This window comes from Oncorhynchus gorbuscha, linkage group LG13 (genome assembly GCF_021184085.1).
Source record: "Oncorhynchus gorbuscha isolate QuinsamMale2020 ecotype Even-year linkage group LG13, OgorEven_v1.0, whole genome shotgun sequence".
Taxonomy (NCBI): domain Eukaryota; kingdom Metazoa; phylum Chordata; class Actinopteri; order Salmoniformes; family Salmonidae; genus Oncorhynchus; species Oncorhynchus gorbuscha.
Window position 1 is genome coordinate 29,906,269 of NC_060185.1, and position 24,104 is coordinate 29,930,372.

General features: G+C 44.2%; 1 pseudogene; it reads left to right on the plus strand.

Annotated features, from left to right (window-relative positions):
- Nucleotides 1-7,381: 7,381 nt before the first annotated feature.
- Nucleotides 7,382-24,104, plus strand: part of LOC123992692 — a 30,574-nt pseudogene continuing 13,851 nt past the window's right edge.

A 24,104-nucleotide genomic window follows, 5' to 3' on the forward strand; every position in this document is an offset into this window, starting at 1 on the left:
GCCTTGAAATACATCCACAGGTACACCTCCAATTGACTCAAATCATGTCAATTAGCCTATCTGAAGCTTCTAAAGCCATGACATCATTTTCTGGAATTTTCCAAGCTGTTTAAAGGCACAGTCAACTTAGTGCATGTAAACTTCTGACCCACTGGAATTGGGATACAGTGAAATAATCTGTCTGTAAACAATTGTTGGAAAAATTACTTGTGTCATGCACAAAGTAGATGTCCTAACCGTCTTGCCAAAACTATAGTTCGTTAACAAGAAATTTGTGGAGTGGTTGAAAAATGAGTTTTAATGACTCCAACCAAAGTTTATTTAAACTTCTGACTTCAACTGTATATATATATATATATACAGTGGGGCAAAAAAAGTATTTAGTCAGTCACCAATTGAGCAAGTTCTCCCACTTAAAAAGATGAGAGAGGCCTGTAATTTTCATCATAGGTACACTTCAACTATGACAGACAAAATGAGAAGAAAAAAATCCTGAAAATCACATTGTAGGATTTTTAATGAAAATATTTGACAAATTATGGTGGAAAATAAGTATTTGGTCATATATTTTTTAAAGTATAGGTGAAATAGCCCTTGCAAAGCTTGGAGGTGAGTTTTGTATCATTGTCCTGTTGAAAAACAAATGATAGTCCCACTAAGTGCAAACCAGATGGTTTTGCTGCAGAATGTTGTGGTAGCCATGCTGGTTAAGTGTGCCTTGAATTCTAAATACATTACTGCCAGTGTCACCAGCAATGCACGATCACACCTCCTCCATGCTTCAGGGTGGGAACCACACATGCGAAGATCATCCGTTCACCTACTCTGCGTCTCACAAAGACACGGTGGTTGGATCCAAAAATCTCCCATTTGGACTCATCAAACCAAAGGACAGATTTCCACCATTCTAATGTCCATTGCTCATGTTTCTTGTCCCAAGCAAGTCTCTTCTTATTATTGGTGTCCTTTAGTAGTGGTTTCTTTGACCATGAAGGTCTGATTCATGCAGTCTCATTTGAACAGTTGATGTTGAGATGTGTCTGTTACTTGAACTCTGTGAAGCATTTATTTGGGCTGCAATTTCTGAGGCTGGTAACTCTAATGAACGTATGCTCTGCAGCAGAGGTAACTCTGGGTCTTCCTTTCCTGTGGCTGTCATGCCGGTGAAAGAGGACCCAAAAGCGACTTAACAGAAACAGAGTTTATTCAAGTCCAAACAGAAAACGACAAATCCTGAATCCTTAACAGGAAATGTCCAAACAGGGAATACCAGAAATCCTCTAGTCTGTAGAGGGGAATAACAGGAGAAGCGGCCACAGACTGCAGGTCGCTTCGGGTAGGCGCAGGCCGTAGCTGACAGAGACACCTGCTCACACGCAGCATCTGATGAAGGCAAAAACACGACAGGACAGGGCGATACACAATCACAGCACGGTGAATTCTAAACAAGGAACCGACGGGACAGGAACGGAACACAAAGGAAGAAATAGGGACTCTAATCAGGGGAAAGGATCGGGAACAGGTGTGGGAAGACTAAATGATGATTAGGGGAATAGGAACAGCTGGGAGCAGGAACGGAACGATAGAGAGAAGAGAGAGCGAGAGAGTGAGAGAGGGAGGGGGAGAGAGAGGGATAGAAAGAGGGAAAGAACCTAATAAGACCAGCAGAGGGAAACGAATAGAATGGGGAGCACAGGGACAAGACATGATAATAAATGACAAACATGACAGTACCCCCACTCACCGAGCGCCTCCTGGCGCACTCGAGGAGGAATCCTGGCGGCAACGGAGGAAATCATCGATGAGTGAACGGTCCAGCACGTCCCGAGACGGAACCCAACTCCTCTCCTCAGGACCGTAACCCTCCCAATCCACTAAGTATTGGTGACCCTGTCCCCGAGAACGCATGTCCATGATCTTATGTACCTTGTAAATAGGTGCGCTCTCGACAAGGACGGGAGGGGGGAGGGAAGACGAACGGGGTGCGAAGAAAGGGCTTAACACAGGAGACATGGAAGACAGGATGGACGCGACGAAGATGTCGCGGAAGAAGCAGTCGCACAGCGAAGGATTGACGACCTGGGAGACACGGAACGGACCAATGAACCGCGGAGTCAACTTACGAGAAGCTGTCGTAAGAGGAAGGTTGCGAGTGGAAAGCCACACTCTCTGGCCGCAACAATACCTTGGACTCTTAATCCTGCGTTTATTGGCGGCTCTCACAGTCTTCCCAGCAGACAAAGGCAGACCGGTAATGAAGTCTTGTGAGACCATGGTCGAGAAGGAATGGGGAGCGGTCTGAGACGACCGGCAGGAGGAGAAGTCTGCGCGCAGTCCGAACAAGCAGCCACGAAACGGCGCGTGTCACGCTCCTGAGTCGGCCACCAAAGCGCTGGCGAATAGACGCAAGAGTGCCTCGAACACCGGGATGACCAGCTAACTTGGCAGAGTGAGCCCACTGAAGAACAGCCAGACGAGTGGAAACAGGAACGAAAAGGAGGTTACTAGGACAAGCGCGCGGCGACGCAGTGTGCGTGAGTGCTTGCTTAACCTGTCTTTCAATTCCCCAGACTGTTAACCCGACAACACGCCCATAAGGAAGAATCCCCTCGGGATCAGTAGAAGCCACAGAAGAACTAAACAGACGGGATAAGGCATCAGGCTTGGTGTTCTTGCTACCCGGACGGTAAGAAATCACAAACTCGAAACGAGCGAAAAACAACGCCCAACGAGCTTGACGAGCATTAAGTCGTTTGGCAGAACGGATGTACTCAAGGTTCTTATGGTCTGTCCAAACGACAAAAGGAACGGTCGCCCCTCCAACCACTGTCGCCATTCGCCTAGGGCTAAGCGGATGGCGAGCAGTTCACGGTTACCCACATCATAGTTGCGCTCAGATGGCGACAGGCGATGAGAAAAATAAGCGCAAGGATGAACCTTATCGTCAGACTGGAAGCGCTGGGATAGAATGGCTCCCACGCCTACCTCTGAAGCGTCAACCTCGACAATGAATTGTCTAGTGACGTCAGGAGTAACGAGGATAGGATGCTCCCTGGGCGGAACCGGACCACTTAAAACACGTCTTGACAGAAGTAAGAGCTGTGAGAGGGGCAGCAACTTGACCGAAATTACGAATGAAACGCCGATAGAAATTAGCGAAACCTAAAAAGCGCTGCAACTCGACACGTGACCTTGGAACGGGCCAATCACTGACAGCTTGGACCTTTGAATCCATCTGAATGCCTTCAGCGGAAATAACGGAACCGAGAAAAGTAACGGAGGAGACATGAAAAGAGCACTTCTCAGCCTTAAAGAGACAATTCTCTAAAAGGCGCTGTAGAACACGTGAACGTGCTGAACATGAATCTCGAGTGACGGAGAAAAAATCAGGATATCGTCAAGATAGACAAAAACAAAGATGTTCAGCATGTCTCTCAGAACATCATTAACTAATGCCTGAAAAACAGCTGGCGCATTGGCGAGACCGAACGGCAGAACCCGGTACTCAAAATGCCCTAACGGAGTGTTAAACGCCGTTTTCCACTCGTCCCCCTCTCTGATGCGCACGAGATGGTAAGCGTTACGAAGGTCCAACTTAGTAAAGCACCTGGCTCCCTGCAGAATCTCGAAGGCTGATGACATAAGGGGAAGCGGATAACGATTCTTAACCGTTATGTCATTCAGCTCCTCGATAATCCACGCAGGGGCGCAGAGTACCGTCCTTCTTCTTAACAAAAAAGAACCCCGCCCCGGCCGGAGAAGAAGAAGGCACTATGGTACCGGCGTCAAGAGACACAGACAAATAATCCTCGAGAGCCTTACGTTCGGGAGCCGACAGAGAGTATAGTCTACCTCGAGGATGGTCCCCGGAAGGAGATCAATACTACAATCATACGACCGGTGAGGAGGAAGGGAGTTGGCTCGGGACCGACTGAAGACCGTGCGCAGATCATGATATTCCTCCGGCACTCCTGTCAAATCGCCAGGTTCCTCCTGAGAAGTAGGGACAGAAGAAACGGGAGGGATGGCAGACATTAAACACTTCACATGACAAGAAACGTTCCAGGATAGGATAGAATTACTAGACCAATTAATAGAAGGATTATGACATACTAGCCAGGGATGACCCAAAACAACAGGTGTAAACGGTGAACGGAAAATCAAAAAGAAATAGTCTCACTGTGGTTACCAGATACTGTGAGAGTTAAAGGTAGTGTCTCAAATTTGATACTGGGAAGATGACTACCATCTAAGGCAAACATGGGCGTAGGCTTGTCTAACGGTCTGAAAGGAATGTTATGTTTCCGAACCCATGCTTCGTCCATGAAACAACCCTCAGCCCCAGAGTCAATCAAGGCACTGCATGTAGTACCCGAACCGGTCCAGCGTAGATGGACCGACATAGTAGTACAAGATCTAGATGAAGAGACCTGAGTTCACCAGTAGCCCTCCGCTTACTGATGGGCTCTGGCCTCTTACTGGACATGAATTAACAAAATGTCCAGCAACTCCGCAATAGAGGCACAGGCGGTTGGTGATCCTCCGTTCCCTCTCCTTAGTCGAGATACGAATCCCTCCCAGCTGCATGGGCTCAGTCTCAAAGCCAGAGGAGGGAGATGGTTGCGATGCGGAGCAGGGAAACACCGTTGATGCGAGCTCTCTTCCACGAGCCCGGTGACGAAGATCTACCCGTCGTTCTATGCGGATGGCGAGAGCAATCAAAGAGTCCACATCTGAAGGAACCTCCCGGGAGAGAATCTCATCCTTAACCACTGCGTGGAGTCCCTCCAGAAAACGAGCGAGCAGCGCCGGCTCGTTCCACTCACTAGAGGCAGCAAGAGTGCGAAACTCAATAGAATAATCCGTTATGGACCGTTCACCTTGGCATAAGGAAGCCAGGGCCCTAGAAGCCTCCCTACCAAAAACTGAACGGTCAAAAACCCGAATCATCTCCTCTTTAAAGTTCTGGAACTTGTTAGAGCAATCAGCCCTTGCCTCCCAGATAGCTGTGCCCCATTCTCGAGCCCGGCCAGTAAGGAGTGAAATGACGTAAGCAACCCGAGCTCTCTCTCTAGAGTATGTGTTGGGTTGGAGAGAGAACACAATCTCACACTGCGTGAGAAAGGAGCGGCACTCAGTGGGCTGCCCGGAGTAGCAAGGTGGGTTATTAACCCTAGGTTCTGGAGGCTCGGCAGGCCAGGAAGTAACAGGTGGCACGAGACGTAGACTCTGGAACTGTCCAGAGAGGTCGGAAACCTGAGCGGCCAGGTTCTCCACGGCATGGCGAGCAGCAGACAATTCCTGCTCGTGTCTGCCGAGCATGGCTCCTTGGATCTTGACGGCAGTGTAACGAGCGTCTGAAGTCGCTGGGTCCATTCCTTGGTCGGTTCCTTCTGTCATGCCGGTGAAAGAGGACCCAAAAGCGACTTAACAGAAACAGAGTTTATTCAAGTCCAAACAGAAAACGACAAATCCTGAATCCTTAACAGGAAATGTCCAAACAGGGAATACCAGAAATCCTCTAGTCTGTAGAGGGGAATAACAGGAGAAGCGGCCACAGACTGCAGGTCGCTCGGGTAGGCGCAGGCCGTAGCTGACAGAGACACCTGCTCACACGCAGCATCTGATGAAGGCAAAAACACGAGGACAGGGCGATACACAATCACAGCACGGTGAATTCTAAACAAGGAACCGACGGGACAGGAACGGAACACAAAGGAAGAAATAGGGACTCTAATCAGGGGAAAGGATCGGGAACAGGTGTGGGAAGACTAAATGATGATTAGGGGAATAGGAACAGCTGGGAGCAGGAACGGAACGATAGAGAGAAGAGAGAGCGAGAGAGTGAGAGAGGGAGGGGGAGAGAGAGGGATAGAAAGAGGGAAAGAACCTAATAAGACCAGCAGAGGGAAACGAATAGAATGGGGAGCACAGGGACAAGACATGATAATAAATGACAAACATGACAGTGGCGTTCCCCATAAGAGCCAGTTTCATCATAGCACTTGATGGACCTTGCGACTACATTTGAAGAAACTTTCAAAGTTATTGAAATGTTCCGTATTGACTGACCTTCATGTCTTAAAGTAATGATGGACTGTCGTTTCATTTTGCCTATTTGAGCTGTTCTTGCCATATGGACTTGGTCTTTTACCAAATAGGGCACCCCTACCTTGTCACAACACAAGTGATTGTCTCAAACCCATTATGAAGGAAAGGAATTCAACAAATGAGGTTTTAACAAGTCACACCTGTTAATTGAAATGCATTCCAGGTGACTACCTCATGAAGCTGGTTGAGAGAATACCAAGAGTGTGCAAAGCTGTCATTAAGGCGAAGGGTGGCTACTAGAATCTCAAATATAAGATATATTTTGATTTGTTTAACACTTTTTTGGTGACTACATGATTCCATGTGTTATTTCATAGTTTTGATGTTTTCACTATTATTCCACAATGTAGAAAATAGTTTAAAAAATAAAGAAAAACCATTGAATGACTAGGTGTGTCCAAACTTTTGACTGGTACTGTACATTGGATGCAAGAGTTTCACTCGTGACAAACATAAAATAATCAAATAATAATATTTCTGTCACTCTACACCTGAAATTGTATGGGGAGTATTTCAGAAATGTATTCTGATAGCTGTAACAGAAATCGCCAAAATAATGTGAATTGATAAATCTATTTGTAGACTAGAGTGCCCTGGAAATTAAACATTATACCCTCATGTCATCAGCTGGAGTTGAAAGTATGCCACACTTCTGTCAGAGCTCCCCCAAACAGCTGTGTATGTTTGAGATATGATTCCCCCTCCTTTACTTCTATTTACCATTTTCTCTAATAAAGAACAAGGGAAAACTTGCAAAAATGCAAACATTTGGTAAAACTGTCCTATTGTGCCCTGTTTTGTTGACATAATGTGCAGTAGTTCTGTCTTTTTATTTAACTAGGCAAGTCCGTTCAGAACAGATTCTTATTTACAATGACAGCCTAGGAACAGTGGGTTAATTTAACTGCCTTGTTTAGGGGCAGAACGACAGATTTGTACCTTGTCAGCTCAGGAATTCGATCAAGCAACCTTTCGGTTACTCTTTCGGTTACTGGCCCATCGCTCTAACCACTTGGCTACCTGAGGAGGATTACCTGTGATTGACTGACTGGGACCAGGATGAGAGGTTCCATTTTTTTTTACTATTTCCATTAGATTATGGCTGGCTGGAGCCTGAAAGCATAATGATCATTATAGGATGAGTTGGCTTGATACAAAGATGTCATTGGTTTGATCAGTAAACTCAGTTACGAGCTATCAGTTATAGTGTGACCCCCCCCACCCCCCCACCCCATTGCCACAAATTGGCCAATGGGAGTTGGGAGGCAGAGTTGTCCTCTTGGCCGCCATTAAAGAATTCAATCCTTGAATTCAAATGGCAACCTGCAGGACCCGAGAATCAGTAAACGCAAATGCTTACCCTTACTGGACATTTACATCATGATGTCAGTATTTTAGTGAAAGTTTTGATAGTTTTATCGGATTCCGGCGACTATGGGGAATATAAGGGTGGTGTTAGCTAACTGTTTTATTTAGTCTGACTTGGCTATGTTAGCTAGATAGCTTAACTCGGGGAGGGGAGCGTTTCTTTGCTCTGAACTTGTTTTAGATTACATCACTTCATGGTTAGGCTATGGTATGGTTCGTGTAGATATTTTAGTTAACGTATTATGAAGTAAAGTAAGAAAACTGACTCTTAAGTGGGGGTTGATGAATTTGTTAGCGTAGAAAGCTAACTAGCTAGTTGTGCTAGCTGGCTATTAAGACAGCGAGACTGTTTAGCAAGCAAGAAGCTAGCGTAGTGGCTAGGCATCAACCGGTTGTATAAATAACTAGCAAGTTAGCATCTTAGTTTTCTGGGTTAGTTGACTAAATACTCAATATCCAGATAAAAAACTTGGCTGAATATTGCTCTTCTCGGTAACTGAGACAATGGATTGTTCAACCACGCTGTGAGGATGAGTTCATGTTTTGTACCAAACGGGGCCAGTTTAGAGGACTGCCACTCCAACCTATTTTGCCTGGTGAGTGATTAAACTATGTTGGCATGCTAACGTTAGCTAGCTCAAACTGAGGCCATAAAGCCATTTTGGCTAGGCAGACAGCAAGCTAAACCGCTTGACTGCAGCTGACTGGAGGCGTCAAGGCCTGTTCTAGATTACTGTCTAATGCAATTTTGCAAGTGACTTAACTGTAGTTAGCTAACATTAATACTTTGTTGATACGATGTTAGTTTATAGCAATTGAAGTACACCAGATTTAACTACAAACATTCTTACTTAGCTAGCAATCATTTCGCTAGCTAGCTAATGTTGGCTAACTGGCATGCAATGTTCAGGTTATTTTGTGAGGTTGTCTGTCATTGTGAGATGTTAATGATTATTCTTCACCTCATTACCATTAGCTATATATTTGCTTTCAATTTATTCTATCCAACTAACTATTTCTTAGCAACTAGTCATAGTGTACATTAGCGTTTGTTTACAACTTGATGCTTGGTTAGTTAGTTATGGCTAACTTTTTAGGCCAACAATATGAGTCAGCCTATGACTAAGTCTACAGTATTGTTTTCTTCAGTGAGCATTCCTATCACCAGTGCTGTCAACTACAACTCATGAAGCTAGTGAATTGCACACTTCCTCATTGTAGTGTTATGTGGTACTCTCTTATGGATAGAACTTTCAACAGGGTACTAAGACAATTGTACCTTATATCAACTATAGGCCAATAGTTTTAGTGATCCTGAAACAGTATATTTTATTAAAACTAGGATATAAGAAATGTCTTGTCATATTTTAAATTCATTCTATATTCTTGTTCTAGAAAATGTTGCATAGCATTCGAAGCTATTCTATATTGAATATTCTAGGTAATAACCATTGGCACTAAATACTTAGAAATGGGTTTCCCACCCTTTGAACCCTAGACTAATGATTTGGAAGGTTAGGTTGCACACAAAGGTATAACTGCATCCTTTACATTTTGTATTTGGAGGTACTTCACACTGGTTAGATAAAGGAGCTGTTAAAGTTGTCCCAGGAGTTGGGCTACTACTGCACTGCTTTATATTCAGCCGGCTTGCCCCTTGTCTCTGGGTCAATCCCAAACCCTACATACTTTCGGAGATCTGCAAGGAATATGGTGAAACTTCCATTGAGCCTATCAGAGGGCAAGGTAGAGCGATTACCATATTAGTTGCACCTGTGAAATCCTCTCAGAAATCCTCTCGGTGCATAGGTTCTAGTGTCCATTTGGGATTGAACCTCTGTCTCAGCTCTCTTTTCTCACCCCATCCCCCAGGCTGACCTGACTGGGATAAAATGGCGACGTTTTGTGTGGCAGGGGCCCACCTCCTCGCCCATCCTCTTTCCTGTGACCGAGGAAGACCCCATCCTGTGCAGCTTCAGCCGGTGCCTGGCGGCCGATGTTCTAAGCGTGTGGCGGAGGCACCACACACCGGGCCGCCGTGAGCTCTGGCTCTTCTGGTGGGGGGACGACCCCAGCTTCGCCGAACTCATCCACCACGATCTGTCAAGTAAGGGCAAGTCTCTGCTACGGGAAGGTTATGTTTGTGGCTCACATGGCATTGGAGTTAGGATAAACTCTGACTTTTGGAGAGAGGCTGCCAGAGTCGTGCAAGGCACTGCTCAGATGAATTGTCCAGTAGTCTACAGCCTGATGCACTTCAATGACTACCTGCATCTTTCACTACCAAAATATGCAAGTAGTTCACATGTCGGGCCTGCAGTTTTAAGGTATACTTGTTGGGGGGGGGGGGGGGGGTTGCACACCATGACACTGGTCAGCTGAAAGCCTAAATCATAATATCTCCCATCTGCTTTTTCATTGGAGTCGCAGCTCCTGTTACAGTAGTTAGCTGCCTACAGGATGAAGCGAAGTGGCTGCCTGGTGGCTAGATCTTATAGTCCTTGCCACTGATAAAAACAAAGTGAACATGTTTGTTTAGTATCTATCCTACACTAGTCAGGTGAACTTACCTTTTGTATCCTCACCACCCGTCAAACTGTTGCAACAGTTCATTGTGAAAGCTTTAAGGGAAACTCCACTCAAATGATCTTTTGGATATAATGCATCATGATTGTGTGGGTGGTGACACTTTGCTTCTTGAATGTCCATGAAAGCTACACAGTTTGACTGCTGTTTTTTAGTGGATTTTTCCTTTAACATATTATTTCCATAGTTGCATAATGTGTTGAGTTTCATCGTAAACATTGGCAGATAGTCAAAAATTCCTATTCAATCTTGTTTGAACCCATAACAAATGGCAACACCACCAATCCTTTAGTTCTTGTTTACAGTTTAAAGTTGTGATGTTGATAGAGCATTCAGCAGCTATTTGACTGTCTTTGCTCTCTCCCTGGCGCAGGTGAAGAGGAAGGCGAGTGGGAGAGCGGGTTGTCCTACGAGTGCCGCACACTCCTGTTCAAAGCTGTACACAACCTACTGGAGCGTTGCCTCATGAACCGCAGCTTTGTCCGTATTGGCAAGTGGTTTGTCAAGCCCTATGAGAAGGATGAGAAGCCCATCAGTAAGAGGTAAGAGTCCCCATATAAACCCTCTTCTCTAACCAGTGTATTGATATCTTCATCAGTTTTGAGGAGTGCTCTGGTAACTTTCTAATACATTTCTACAGCAGTTCAACCAGGCATCCTGATCCAGTGTAATTCCTTATTGGTTTTAGTAATGTATTGCACTGGATTAAAAACATCTGCCAAGAATAGTAAATTGGTTGGCCACAAATGTAGGCCTATAGTAAATTGAGTGAATGCCAAAGGAAGGTGTTAATGATGTGCATTAATGTCTTGTGTGAAATTCAGCCATTTCTGACATGCTGAACACACCACTCGTGTTACAAAATAAATGTACACGTTATTCGACTATTTCATCCAAACTGCTCGTGTCATTGGGTGTCTCCATAAAATCTAAAATATAACTTTGTTCTATTTTGACTCGATGCAAGCCCCGCCTCTCCATTCTCCTAGTTTTTTTGGATCATATACCCATGTGGGTGATTGAAAGATGAAATGCGGTCCACAGTCCAGTTGGTGGTGGTAATGCACCTTATATGGTGGTTGGCAACCAAAGGAGGAGCGATAACTAGAAACGAACTAGGTTTAACCTTTTATCTGTGGAATAATTGTCGTAGTAGAGGACCTTGTGCGTTTCATGTAAAATAACCCAATGTTTATATCCCAGGACAAATTAGCTAGCAACACCAAGCTAGCTAGCTGAATTGCAATGAATGTTTCATGTGTTTCGACCTGTCCCCAAATGGGTATAGTTGGTTCAGGGTTCGTTTTGATATTTCAACCTGCGTGTCCTGATCGCATCTGGTGTGGATGGACAAAATCAACATTTGTGCGATGGCGGACCCACGCGCATGCCTGATCTTGTCAGCATGTGAATGTGATGGTTTTCCTTTTACTTGATGTTCGGGCATGTGCTTTGTAACACACAGGCCATAGAAATATACACACTTTGTCTGTGACTCCCTATCTGATGCTTTTGTCTCTTATGATTTATTCTTGAAATAAACCCTGAATTTTGTTGGATTGATGGATTCATTGAAATCCCCCTAGGACACTTGGCTCTTCAAAGGCAGCATATGTTTAGTAGCCATTCACACTTCAGTATCCTTTTCTGTTAATAGATCTGCTGGATTACTTCTTGGATGTCTGGAGAGTTTCCTGTTGTCCGTAGATAGTATTTTAGTGGGGGCAGGTGAATGTATGCTTGTTCACGTGAGTCAGCCCTGCACAGATTCTGATCTATAAATTACCTCAGATTCCAGACAACTACTACACTGCCATTAGATAATTTGGGAACATTAGGGAATCTGTGGTGCCTTTTCTCAGGCTGAACAAGCAGCAGATAATTATTTTCTGCTGCTGTGAGTAGACATGCATTCTGTATTAATTTTTGCCCTGTTATGCGTCAGCATGCTTTAGTTTTCCTGGCGACTAGGCTGACCAAACGAGTGTGCTCGCATAAGCCTTTAAAAGACCTTAGCTTGAAAAACAAGAAAAAAGCACCAATAGTACTGTTTGTAAATTTGAGACGCCGTAGCAAGTATACACTTCCTCAAAATAGTCAATTTATTCACATAAATCTGTCATTCATTCTAAGATTTTTGCAGAGAAGATCTTAGTTGAGCAATTTTACATCTAAGATGTTTGGTGCAGTATTTCTCAATGAAAAAAATGTGCGGGAAAACAAACAAATACTTAATTGAACAATCCCTACTGTTGACCAAACCTAGATGAAGGGGCATAGACATTGGCTTGCGTCCTACATTTTTTTTGCCTTAACAGCTTATGTAGTCATAGTATATGCAAGAACTCTTAGGCTGGGAAGCATGCAGGCGCCTTTAAGTGGAATGACATCACAGTTTTGGCTTCCCCCTGCACTCAAATGGGGCCTGGGGGAATCCTGGACAGCCCTAATGGGCTAATTTGAGCCCTGCCTGTTTTGCCTGCCCTGCTAATTCAAGCAGTGCATGATCACTGGGGTGTTAAGCTGTCATGGTGTGTTTACGGGTGTGAAGTGTGTGACAATTGGCCACAATGTTCAGGATGAAGACCTCTACAAGTGGGTGTTGAAGAAGAGCAGTGCCTCCTTGGACTTGGTGAAAATGAGTTGGTGTGTGAGTGAGATTCAGCGGTCTCACTGTCACCTGTACTGTCTGGTCTTTGGACTAATGCAGAGTCTGCATGGTTGTTTTACACAAACCTTGTCAACGGGAACTATTTTGGTGTGTTTAGCCCACTTGGCTGGGCAGCACTAGTGAGGAAATAAAGCCTTGTTTCAACATTTCAATTTTATAATAGTCTTATTTTTTTAACAAGGTGATCACATTTTGGTCTATAGGTGTCTTGGAGGATCACTTTTAATTGAAACTAAAATAATCTGTCTGTTGTCCATGCTGGTTGAAGGCCAGGCCTCAATGACCATTTTCCTCACAGTAAGCAGCCATTGTGACCTGGAAGTAGGTTTTAATGGCATGCACACATGACTGTAAGTCGCTTTGGATAAAAGCGTCTGCTAAATGGCATATATTATATTATATTATTATATAAGACAGTATGTGATTAAAGCACGCTCTTTTCACCAGCTCAGGGCATGCCCGCCCCAGCATGCATTTGTAGTCTACTTGTGTGCTGCTATATCCCCTTGCTTTAGCTACTGTCTTGGAGTTTGCTAAATATTTTCATAAAGAAACCAATAAAGCACACAAGTGCTAAATCAGGGTGACTTACAAAGATGAGTACCAAGGGAGGGAGTATGCACACATGACTGTAAGTCGCTTTGGATAAAAGCGTCTGCTAAATGGCATTTATTATTATTATTATTATTAGTGTCCACAACTAAATAATCATTGTGGAATCTGAAGACTCATATCCCAAAAGCAAGATACTTATTCTGTGCACATGCTAAAAGAAAGGAATGTGGTGGGTAGATAACTGAGTCATAACTAAGTGTATCATTGTTGAAAAGTATTTATAAACTAAAAATCAGATCTCTTAAAAGTTTCCTTCATTTCCGTTGTATTATTTATAGAATAGGCCGTAATTGATTTTGGACAAATAGGCCTGGCATATTCCCCCATTCAAGGAGCTTTCTGTTTTGATTGCGTTATTTTGCCTAAAAACCTTTTTGGGCCTACCATTTTTTTATTTTTACTCTGCATCTCTGCACAGCCCAAGTTTGTACGAGAGTTGCAGCGATGGGACAAGACTGTAAATACCAATTGGATATCATGAAAAAGGGGTTGTATAATTTGTTTTTACTTCTAAGTAAGTCACATCTTATAATTTATAAACTAATGATTTAATATAACAAAATGTTTAGATGCCAATGGTTTATTTCCCTACCAGCTTATTGTGTTTCACTCGCAATGCTTCACAATGTATTTCTTTGTAGGCTATAGCCTTGGAATAATGTACCCTACCAACATATTTTATTTAAATTCCTTCTTCCTGCTGCTGACATGTTTAGTGTTTATATGCTGTTTAATATGGCATGTAGCCTATTTGAAATTGTTTGCTGCTCATATTTACTGTCATGTTTATTCAAGTACTTTTCATTCAAATCCATATGGTTTGGTTTCAATACTTAAAAACCAATCGTTAGGTCCAGGTAGTCACAAAAATAGATGGGTGTTGGTTAAATTGTGATTTTACAGAACAGAGCGCATTTAGGGAAGCAGTTTTCTTTTCTTGTGGGCACGTCTTAGTGGAGCGCCTATCATCGGGATTTCCAGCTGCTTTCTCTCTGGTGAAGACATGGGCCTGTCGCTCTAGGAACAGACCAATAGCCTGTCATCAGTTGTATTTCTGGGATGTTGAGACTATTATCCTTCCAGCAAAGTACTGGAGCTGCTATCTATGTAACACAGACTGTAAAAGTTTTGATTGTCAAGATTAGTTTGACATTGATAACCCTGTCTTGTGCCTTCTCGTGCCAACATTCCCACCTTTGATTCAACCTAATAGAAAATCAACGTTTTTGTTACGATTTAACTGGAAGACGGGGATTTTTCGGCCATTGTAATCCTTGGGCAGGCCGCCAAAGCGTCCAAACGGTTTTAAAAATATTTCACTTTTGGGATGGACAAATGCTTTCGGTGTGAACTTAACACCACATATTAAGTATGTTGAAAAGATAGACCTACTTTTTTGTAATAATGTGTTTGTTAGTTTTCAATCACCAACATAAAATCTAGACGGGGAGAATTGAAAATCCCCAAAATAATTAATTTAGCAGTTTTGATTTTGTTTGAGCATTAGCCATGGCAAAATGCATACAATGGCAGGAAATTAACTTTAAAACTATAACATTCTGTACTCCATGGCAGAATATGTAGAAAATATATATTTTTTGTAGCAAATTTCATGATCTCCACTCCATGGTGAAAATTGCAGGAGATTGGCTTAAACTGCCTACACAGCCGAGATGGTGGTGTAGAGATTCGGCAGTGCCGCACCCATTGCCACACCAAACCCACCACCTACGCTCCTTTTTGATCCAGAAGAAAACCCTGGATGTAGTTTGTTTTTTAAAATCTGTACATTTACTGTTGTTAACTGTTCAGTGCACGTATAACATGAGTGAGCCTGAGGCAGAAGGAAAGATGGCACCGATTGTAATAAACCAGTGTATCCTGACTTGCTCTGTTTGTCAAGAAATCATGCAAGAAGATCTTTACTCTGCATACAGCAGCAAATCTTTGTTTGCCTTTCAGTTTCATTTCCAGCCCAAACCCTGCTTACAGCCTCATATGACTGTAGATTGTTTTGGTATAGTTTTTTTTTTTTTCATGTCTGAAGTATCTTGTCAGGTCAAGGACAACATACCTCCCTGTTCAAACCTTTTAATTGTTTTCTTTTGCATTTAGGAAACCTGTAACAGTGAATCCAAATGAGAATAAGTCATTTTGTTTTCTGTATCTGATAAGACATTGAATCTTTTGTTTGACTCGGATTGCTTCTCTAAGGAATGTCTTACCAATATTTCCAGGTGGATCTGAGACTGACCATGTTTTTCCATCCCTTCTGCAGTGAACACCTGTCGTGTGCGTTCACCTTCTTCCTGCACGGGGACAGTAATGTGTGCACGAGCGTAGAGATTGCCCAGCACCAGTCTGTCCAGCGACTGAGTGAAGAGCACCTGAGCTTGGCACAGCAGAATGCCAGCCCCCTGCAAGGTGGGTCTAACCAGCCATGGCCTATTGAGACAACAGTTAAACTACCTGTCATTGGTTAGATACTGTGATTTCCATAGATTTTAATTATATTTTTTGTCAAATGCAATGCTGCTGCAGTAGTATTTATAATTCAAGCATAGTCTTGCCTGCTGTCATAATTCATTTATCTCTAGTCACGACTCTATTCTGACCTGTGCTGACCTCACACTTCATATCCCCTCTCTCCTTTCCACAGTCATCTTGAGTCCATATGGTCTGAACGGGACGGTCACGGGCCAGTCCTTCAAGATGTCTGACCACCCCACCCAGAAACTCATTGAGGAGTGGAGGCAGTTCTATCCCATCAGCCCCAGCGCCAAGGACCGCCCCGAGGACAAGATGGAGGACGCAGACTGGGAGGACGACTCACTAGCAGCCGTGGAGGTCCTTGTTGGTAAGATGGAGGATGTTGCTACAGTTGCGTGTTGTCCAGTGTGTGGATGTGTTATTTTCATGGTTAGTATGTGGTATTGCAATTGTGTGTGTTTTCTGAATGAGGCTGTCACTGACAAAATGTGTTGTGCTGATCTGTTCCAGCTGGAGTGAGGATGGTGTACCCTGCCTGTCTAGTACTGGTTCCCCAGTCAGACCTCCCTGCCCTAGCCGCCCAGGGCTCAGCCAACCCCTCAGCCATCTTGTGTGAGGGCCAGGGGACCCACAAAGACCATGCCATGTCCTCTGTCACCCTTACTCCTCCCACATCACCAGAGGAGGCCCAAACGGGTATCCTTACCATTTACTAATTAGTCTATTAGGACCAAAAACACTGCAGGTGTAATAGGATATGAGTAGCTGTCTGGCTTCAGTGTCGATCTTTTGAATGATTAAACATTGATGCGTTCAGGTTAAATTATTTTATAAAAACCCTTTTTACAAATTGCTTATACAGATACCTAAAACCCCAAAGAGCAAGCAATGCTGAAGCACAGTGGCTAGGAAAAACTCCCTAGATAGGTACATGTACATGAAACTCATAACTGATTATTTTGGTAAGTAGAAGGATTTACTAATACTGAGTATTATTAATTTATACAACGGGTGGGTCTAATCCTGGATGCTGATTGGATAAATGCCGCCTTCCAGGCGATGTCTATTCCACAAGTTACCACTGGCTAAATCTGACGTTGTAATACCTATTTACTCTGTTTCATCTGACTGCTCAATCCACTGTCTCATCAGCCCAGCCAGGCAATTTATGTAATAGATCTACACTAAAAGATTTGTATTAACCTTGCCGGTCTGTGACATTCGATTTCCAGCTGTCCCATAGTAATGAACATGTCAGATGTCAGGACGAGCCAGTCGATTATCATGAATCAGCATAAAAAACTCAGCAAAAAAAAGAAACCTCCCTTTTTCAGGACCCTGTCTTTCAAAAATGATTGGATTTTTACAAATTAACTTCACATATCTTCATTGTAAAGGGTTTAAACACGGTTTCCCATGCTTGTTCAATGAACTATAAACAATTAATGAACATGCACCTGTGGAATGGTCATTAAGACACTAACAGCTTACAGACGGTAGGCAATTAAGGTCTTGTAGGCCTAACCAGTAAGGCAGTTCCTCACCAAACATCACCGGCAACAATGTCGCCTATGGGTACAAACCCACCGTCGCTGGACCAGACAGGACTGGCAAAAAGTGCTCTTCACTGATGAGTTGCGGTTTTGTCTCACCGGGGAGATGGTCGGATTCTCGTTTATTGTCGAAGGAATGAGCGTTACACCAAGGCCTGTACTCTGGAGCGGAATCGATTTGGAGGTGGAGGGTCTGTCATGGTCTTGGGCGGTGTGTCACATCATCGGACTGAGCTTGTTGTCATTGCAGGCAATCTCAACGCTGTGCGTTTACAGGGAAGAGCTCCTCCTCCATCATGTGGTACCCTTCCTGCAGACTCATCCTGACATGACCCTCCAGCATGGCAATACCACCAGCCATACTGCTCGTTCTCTGTGATTTCCTGCAAGACAGGAATGTCAGTGTTCTTCCATGGCCAGTGAAGAGCCCGGATCTAAATTCTATTGAGCATGTCTGGGACCTGTTGGATCGGAGGGTGAGGGCTAGGTCCACCCCCCCCAGAAATGTCCGGGAACTTGCAGGTGCCTTGGTGGAAGAGTGAGGGTAACATGTCACAGCAGGAACTGGCAAATCTGGTGCAGTCCATGAGGAGGAGATGCACTGCAGTACTTAGTATCTGGTGTGGCCACCAGCTGCAATGACTTTTGCTTTTTATTTTGACTCCCACCCCTTTGTTCAGGGACACATTCCATTTATGTTCGTAACGTCTGTGGTACTTGTTCAATTTGTCTCAGTTGTTGAATCTTGTGTTCATACAAGTATTTACACATGTTAAGTTTGCTGAAAGTTAATGCAGTTGATTGTGAGAGGACGTTTCTTTTTTTACTGGGGTTACATAAATGTCAATAGAAAATCACAAAATGCTGCTAGTTTGCTGTCATTCCAGCTTCAGTTCGAAGTTATTGTTTTAGCTGTGCAGTTAGCAATCTATTCTGAACAGTGGCCTGGCGAGAGAGCAAATGTTATATGCCAGGTGAAATTGTGCATCATTAGCGCATTCATTGTTATGGATGTATCCCAAATTATTTTACTAGAAAAACAGCTTAAACAATATTCAGCTACTTTGCTGCTGTTCTGGCTGTGCTGTTTGACGTGACTGTTAGCCAAATTTGGCTGGCTAGCAAGCAAGGCATAAGAAAGTTACCAGCCATTGTGGCAATGGAACTTTTAGAACAAACGACTGGGTCGATCCTTAGATTTAAAACAAAAATACTTTAACGACTGGTTCTAACCTAACCTATAGAACAAACAACCAGCCTGCATAGGTAGCAGCCCTAGATTTGTGTCAGGACTATGAAATAGTATGAATAAATTGATCAGAATAACTTTTTTTTAAATGAAAATATGTCAATCATTTAGAGTTTGTTGGTAACCAGTCTTATAAAAGTGATAATACCCTCGAAGCCAGTGTTTTGTCTCTGGGCTAACACCTCTGCCAATACTGTATATCCTCCAAACACTGGCTTCTTGGGCATTATCACTTAGAGAAACACTTATCTTTTCTGCTATAGATCATCAGGCAGCCCAGAGGTGGTTAAAGCTGTGCTTGACAGTGGATGGTTTCAACTCCAACAGCAGTGGTATCCATGACAGCAAGATCCCCCGTAGGCTGGCTGCCCAGGTGGTGGAGAGCGTGTGGCAGGAGTGCACTACCAACCGGGCCCAGAGCAAGTATGTACACGACCTGTCACCTCACACTACTGATTCATATCATACTACTGGTCTATTGAAGGAGAGGCTGTCTGCTGAGCTCTGTTTGTCTGGTTCTTTGTCAGGAGGAAGTTTGCTACATTGACCAATGGCACCTGTGAGGAGGAGGAGGGGGACAAAATGGGAGTATGGGATTTTGTGGAGTCATCGCATAGGGCACACTGCAACTGTTCAAGGTACTGTGGATCACGTTTTATAAAACGGTGGGGGTTTTAGGCCAGGGGTGTCAAACTCAATCACCGCATGGGCCATATTGAAAAAACACAATGAATTTACAGTCCAGACGTGGCCTATGTTTGTTTTTAGAATAAAACGTGAATAGAACTGCGACCCAAACTGACCATATTTATTTAAAAAAATATAGCTTAGGAGGACTGCCTGTGCCTTTTCCCTCTGCTGCTCTGTAAATGGGACAGCACATCAAGCTGTAATTTCATAAAGTCGATGACTCAACCTTTAACTCATACTCACTTGTGTGCTTTAGTATTAATTTATACTCGTGTGAATCCTTTATCTAATAACTTTTTGACATCAAAGATGACATTGTCTGTAGGCTACAGCAATGGAACTGAAACCTGGCATCAACATTTAGCCTACAACTTAAACTTTTGGTCTGGTAGATTCGGTCAGTACCATTAAGGAAAATGGCTTGGCTGCTGCAAATGAGGTGATACAGTGCACGAGCTGGCTCCTGGTTGGGTGGGTGTGGGTCTGGGAGGAGTGGGGACATGTGTGGCAATGCACTGTCTTTGGAGCTCATCAAGTTGGCAGTGCTTGCTAGGACTTGTAGTGCAGAGCGTCATGGGCGGTATGGAAGTAGGCCAAAATGAATTGACAACCCAAATCATTGTGCACACCAGAGAAATGTATCATGGGCCAGATCCGGCCCGCGGGCCTTGCTTGACATGTGTTTTAGGCTGATGTGAATTGTTCTCTGTAACTCACCAGAGTCCTTTAGGGGGTCTGATTTTTATCACAAACATCTTGGAAATGAACATTCAGTAAATTGCTATTCTAATATTTTGACTCTTCACACCAGGCATAAAAACCAGAAGCAAAGATTAAGCAGCACCTCAGGAAACCCCCCATCAGTGGGCAAGCCCCCACAGCCGCCACCCAAACACAAGCTGGGCGAGAAGTTGGAGAAGGGGGAGAAGCAGCAGAAGAGGCCCCAGACACCCTTTCACCACCGCAGCTATGTGTTTGAGGAGCAGGCCATGGAGCCCCGGAGGCTGTGTATTAGAACCCAGGATGAGGGACCCTACCCGAGCCTGCACCACATTGACACAGCCCCTTCCAAAGCCCCCATGTTGCACACCCACGGGACCCCCCAAGACCTGGCTGGCTCCCCCCAGCCCCCACCTCTCAGCCCCCACCCCTGCGAGCACGGGGAGGAAGACCCTGGGGCCATGAAGAGCTCCTCCACGCCCATCCACCAACACTTCTACCCCCCCTCCTCTGAGCCCTGCCTGCTGCCTCAGAAGACCTTGTCTGATCTGCCCCTGCCTTTCCCCCATACCTACCCTGAATCCCTGGAACCCACTGCCTACGTGGGCTCAGCCATCAACCCCAACGAAGACTCGGCCCACAACCCCTGGAAGTACTTCAACCTGCCACGGAAGAAGGCCTCAGACTTCTTGACACCACTGCTGCCTGTGGACAAACTACAGGATGACTCTGGGGGAGGAGGAGGGCAGGAGAACATTGTCTCTGTCACAGAGTGAGTACACTACCCCCTCCTCTCTTTCAAGATGTAATGATAAACCTTACTACAAGCACCAAGGTGATGAGTGCCTATGATAGATATTTGGTTTCTCCCTCTCTGTACATCCACTTTGAGCATTATATATGCAGTTTCCCCTGCTTTCACATGATTACTGAACATCTATGTAACATTGTCTCCTCCCAGGTTGATGTCTGGCTCTGGCAGGCCTCTGAAGGTGTCTGACGACCTGGTGAGAACCTACACCCAGAGAAGGAACAGCCACCTGGCGGCTGCCATGGCTGACGAGGACCATGAGGAGGAGCCAGACCCCTACGCCTTCGTGGAGGGAGACGAGGAGTTCACCTTTACTGACAAGAAGGACAAACCAGGATCGGAGAGAGAAATCAGCAAGAGACACAAGGTGAGTTTCAAACATGAGTTTCTAAGAATTAATTCCATAGTTATCCCTACACCCTTTCCCTAATCCTACCTAATGTGGTCGGATTTGTTAGTTCAGTTGACATGTGTATGCCACTTTTGCTTATGGGATGATGTAGCACTGTGGTTCCCAACATTTTTTGCTTACTGTACCACCAAATTAATTTTGCTCTGCTTGGAGTACCCCTGAAGTACCCATGTACATTTGACCAGTAAGCTTCTGGTCTTCTCAAGTACCCACTGTGGCTAGACCAAGTAACCCCTGGTTGGGAGCCAGTGATGTAGCAGATGCCAAGAGAATAACGCATTTCTTTACGCTGGTGTATGTTTAGGGTGACGATGGCAGTGGGACTTCAGCAGATGGTGAGCATTTCCTCTATTGTTGAAAACATTTTTTAAATCACTCCTATAAAACTACGAGTGGAATTTCAATAAAATGGTCATCCAGAGTGGTTACTGATGGCACTTCCTTTGTGTGTGCAGATGGTCAGGGTGCAGCCGGTGGGAAGCCTATACCCTCCACCAGCCTCATCCATGAGACAGACCTGGCTGTGTCCATCAATGATCTGGACAACCTCTTCAACTCAGACGAAGACGAGCTTGCGGTCAGTAGAGTATACAGTGCCTTTAGAAAGTATTCATACCCTTTGACATAATACACTTTGTTGCGTTACAGACTGAATTCAAAATTGATTAAATAAAAATTATCACCCATCTACACACGCTACCCCATACTGATGAAGTGAAAACATGTTTTTATAGATTTTTGCAAATTTCTTGAAAATGAAATAGTCCTTTGCTGTGACAGTCCAAATTGTGCTCAGGTGTATCAACTTTCCTTTGATCGTCCTTGAGATGTTACTACAACTTGGAGTCCAGCTGTGGCCCATTAAATTGTTTTAGGAAGAAACAGACCTGTCTACATAAGGTCCCACAGTTGACAGTACATGTAAGAACAGAAACTATAACATTGAGTCCAAGGAAATGTCTTTAGATCTGAGAGAATTGTGATGAAGCATATCTGGGAAGGTTATAAAACTATATCCAGTGTTGAAAGTTTCCAAGAGCACAATGGTCTCCATCATTGGGAAATTTAAAAAATATGTAACTATCCAGACTCTGCCTAGAGCTGGCCGTCTGACCAAACTGGGCAAGAAGGACCTAGGCAAGGGATGTGACCAAGAGCCAAATGACCACTCTGACAGCTACAGAGTTCATTGGCTGAGATGGGAGAACCTGCCAGAAGGACAGCAGTCTACAGCATTTCACCAATTTGGGCTAGACAGAAGCCATTCCTGAGAAAAAGGCACAAGACAGCACACCTGGAGTTTGCAAAAATGCACATGAAAGACTCTGAGCATAAGGCAAAAATATTGTGGTGTGATGAGACAAAAAATGTAACTCTTTGGGCCTGAATGCCTAGTGCCATGTCTGGAGAAAATCAGGCACAGCTCATCACCCGTCTAACACCACCACTACTGTAAAGTATGGTGGTGGCAGCATCATGCTATGGGGAGGGTTTTCAGCGGCAGGGACTAGGAGACTGGTAAGGATAGGGGAACAATGAATGGAGCAAAATACAGGCAAATCCTTGATTAAAAACCTGCTTTAGAGTGAAAACAACCTTAGACGGGGCGAAGGTTTACATTGCAACAGGACAATGTCCCAAAGCATACAGCCAAAGCAACGCTGGAATGGCTTCAGAACAAGAATGTGAAAGTCCTTGAGTGACCCAGCCAAAGCCCAAATCTGTTGTGGCAAGATTACTGTTCACGGCTGCTCTTCATCTAACTTAACAGAGCTTGAGTAAATCTGGAATGGGAGAAAATCCACAAATCCAGATGTGCAAAATTGATAGATGTACCCAGGGCAACTCAACGCTGGAATCACTGCCAAAGGTGCTTCTACGAAGTGCTGACTTCTGGGTGTATATACTTATGTAAATGAGATTTCTGCAATTCATTATTAATACATTTGTTAACATTCCTCAAAATATTTGTTCACTTTGTCATGGGGTATTGTGTGTAGATGGGTGGGCAAAAAACTATTTTATCCATTTTGAATTCAAGCATTAACAACATTTTGAGTAAGTTAAGAGGTATGAATACTTTCTGAAGGCACTGTAGTTCTCATCTACATGGGGGGCAACATTGTTTGGGTTACATATCCTTTTGTCCATTTCCATATCTTAAGTTGATACTTTGCTAACAGAACATTGTGTAAAGTCTTAGAAAAGCTCTCTGTTCAAAGCCTTTTTAAAATGATCTGTCCCCAACAGCCTGGATCCAGGAGAGCAGGTGTACATGGAGACAAGTTTGGCAGTAAGGAACACAAAACATCAAATCTGGACCCTCTGTCCTGCATAAGTATGTTCACTTTCTCCAATTCCTTCCCTGAAGTTTCTCTTTAGGTCATCACTGTATCCTACATTAATTTACCAAACAATAGGGTGATTCCTCTGTTCACCTTCCTGTCCCCAGGCTCTGCTGACCTGCACAAGATGTTCCCCACCCCCCCCTCTCTGGAACAGCACATCATTGGCTACTCCCCCATGAACACTGGGGGAAGGACTATGGTGGCCTGGAGGGTGGGTTGGGCCTCACTCTGCTGGATGGGAACCAGTTTAGCAGCCACTACAAGATGGAGGTGGAGGAAGGCTTTTGCAGCCCCAAGCCTTCTGAGATCAAGGTATCTTAAAGGCACAATGCAGCTGTTTTTATCTTGATTGAAAATCATTTCTGGGTAATAATTAAGAACTTACTCTTATTGTTTTCTTTGAAAATGGTCAAAAATAACAAATGGCGTCTTAGCGAATTGCCAGAGCAATTTCTCAAGCAAGAATTTTGCTAGGACTTT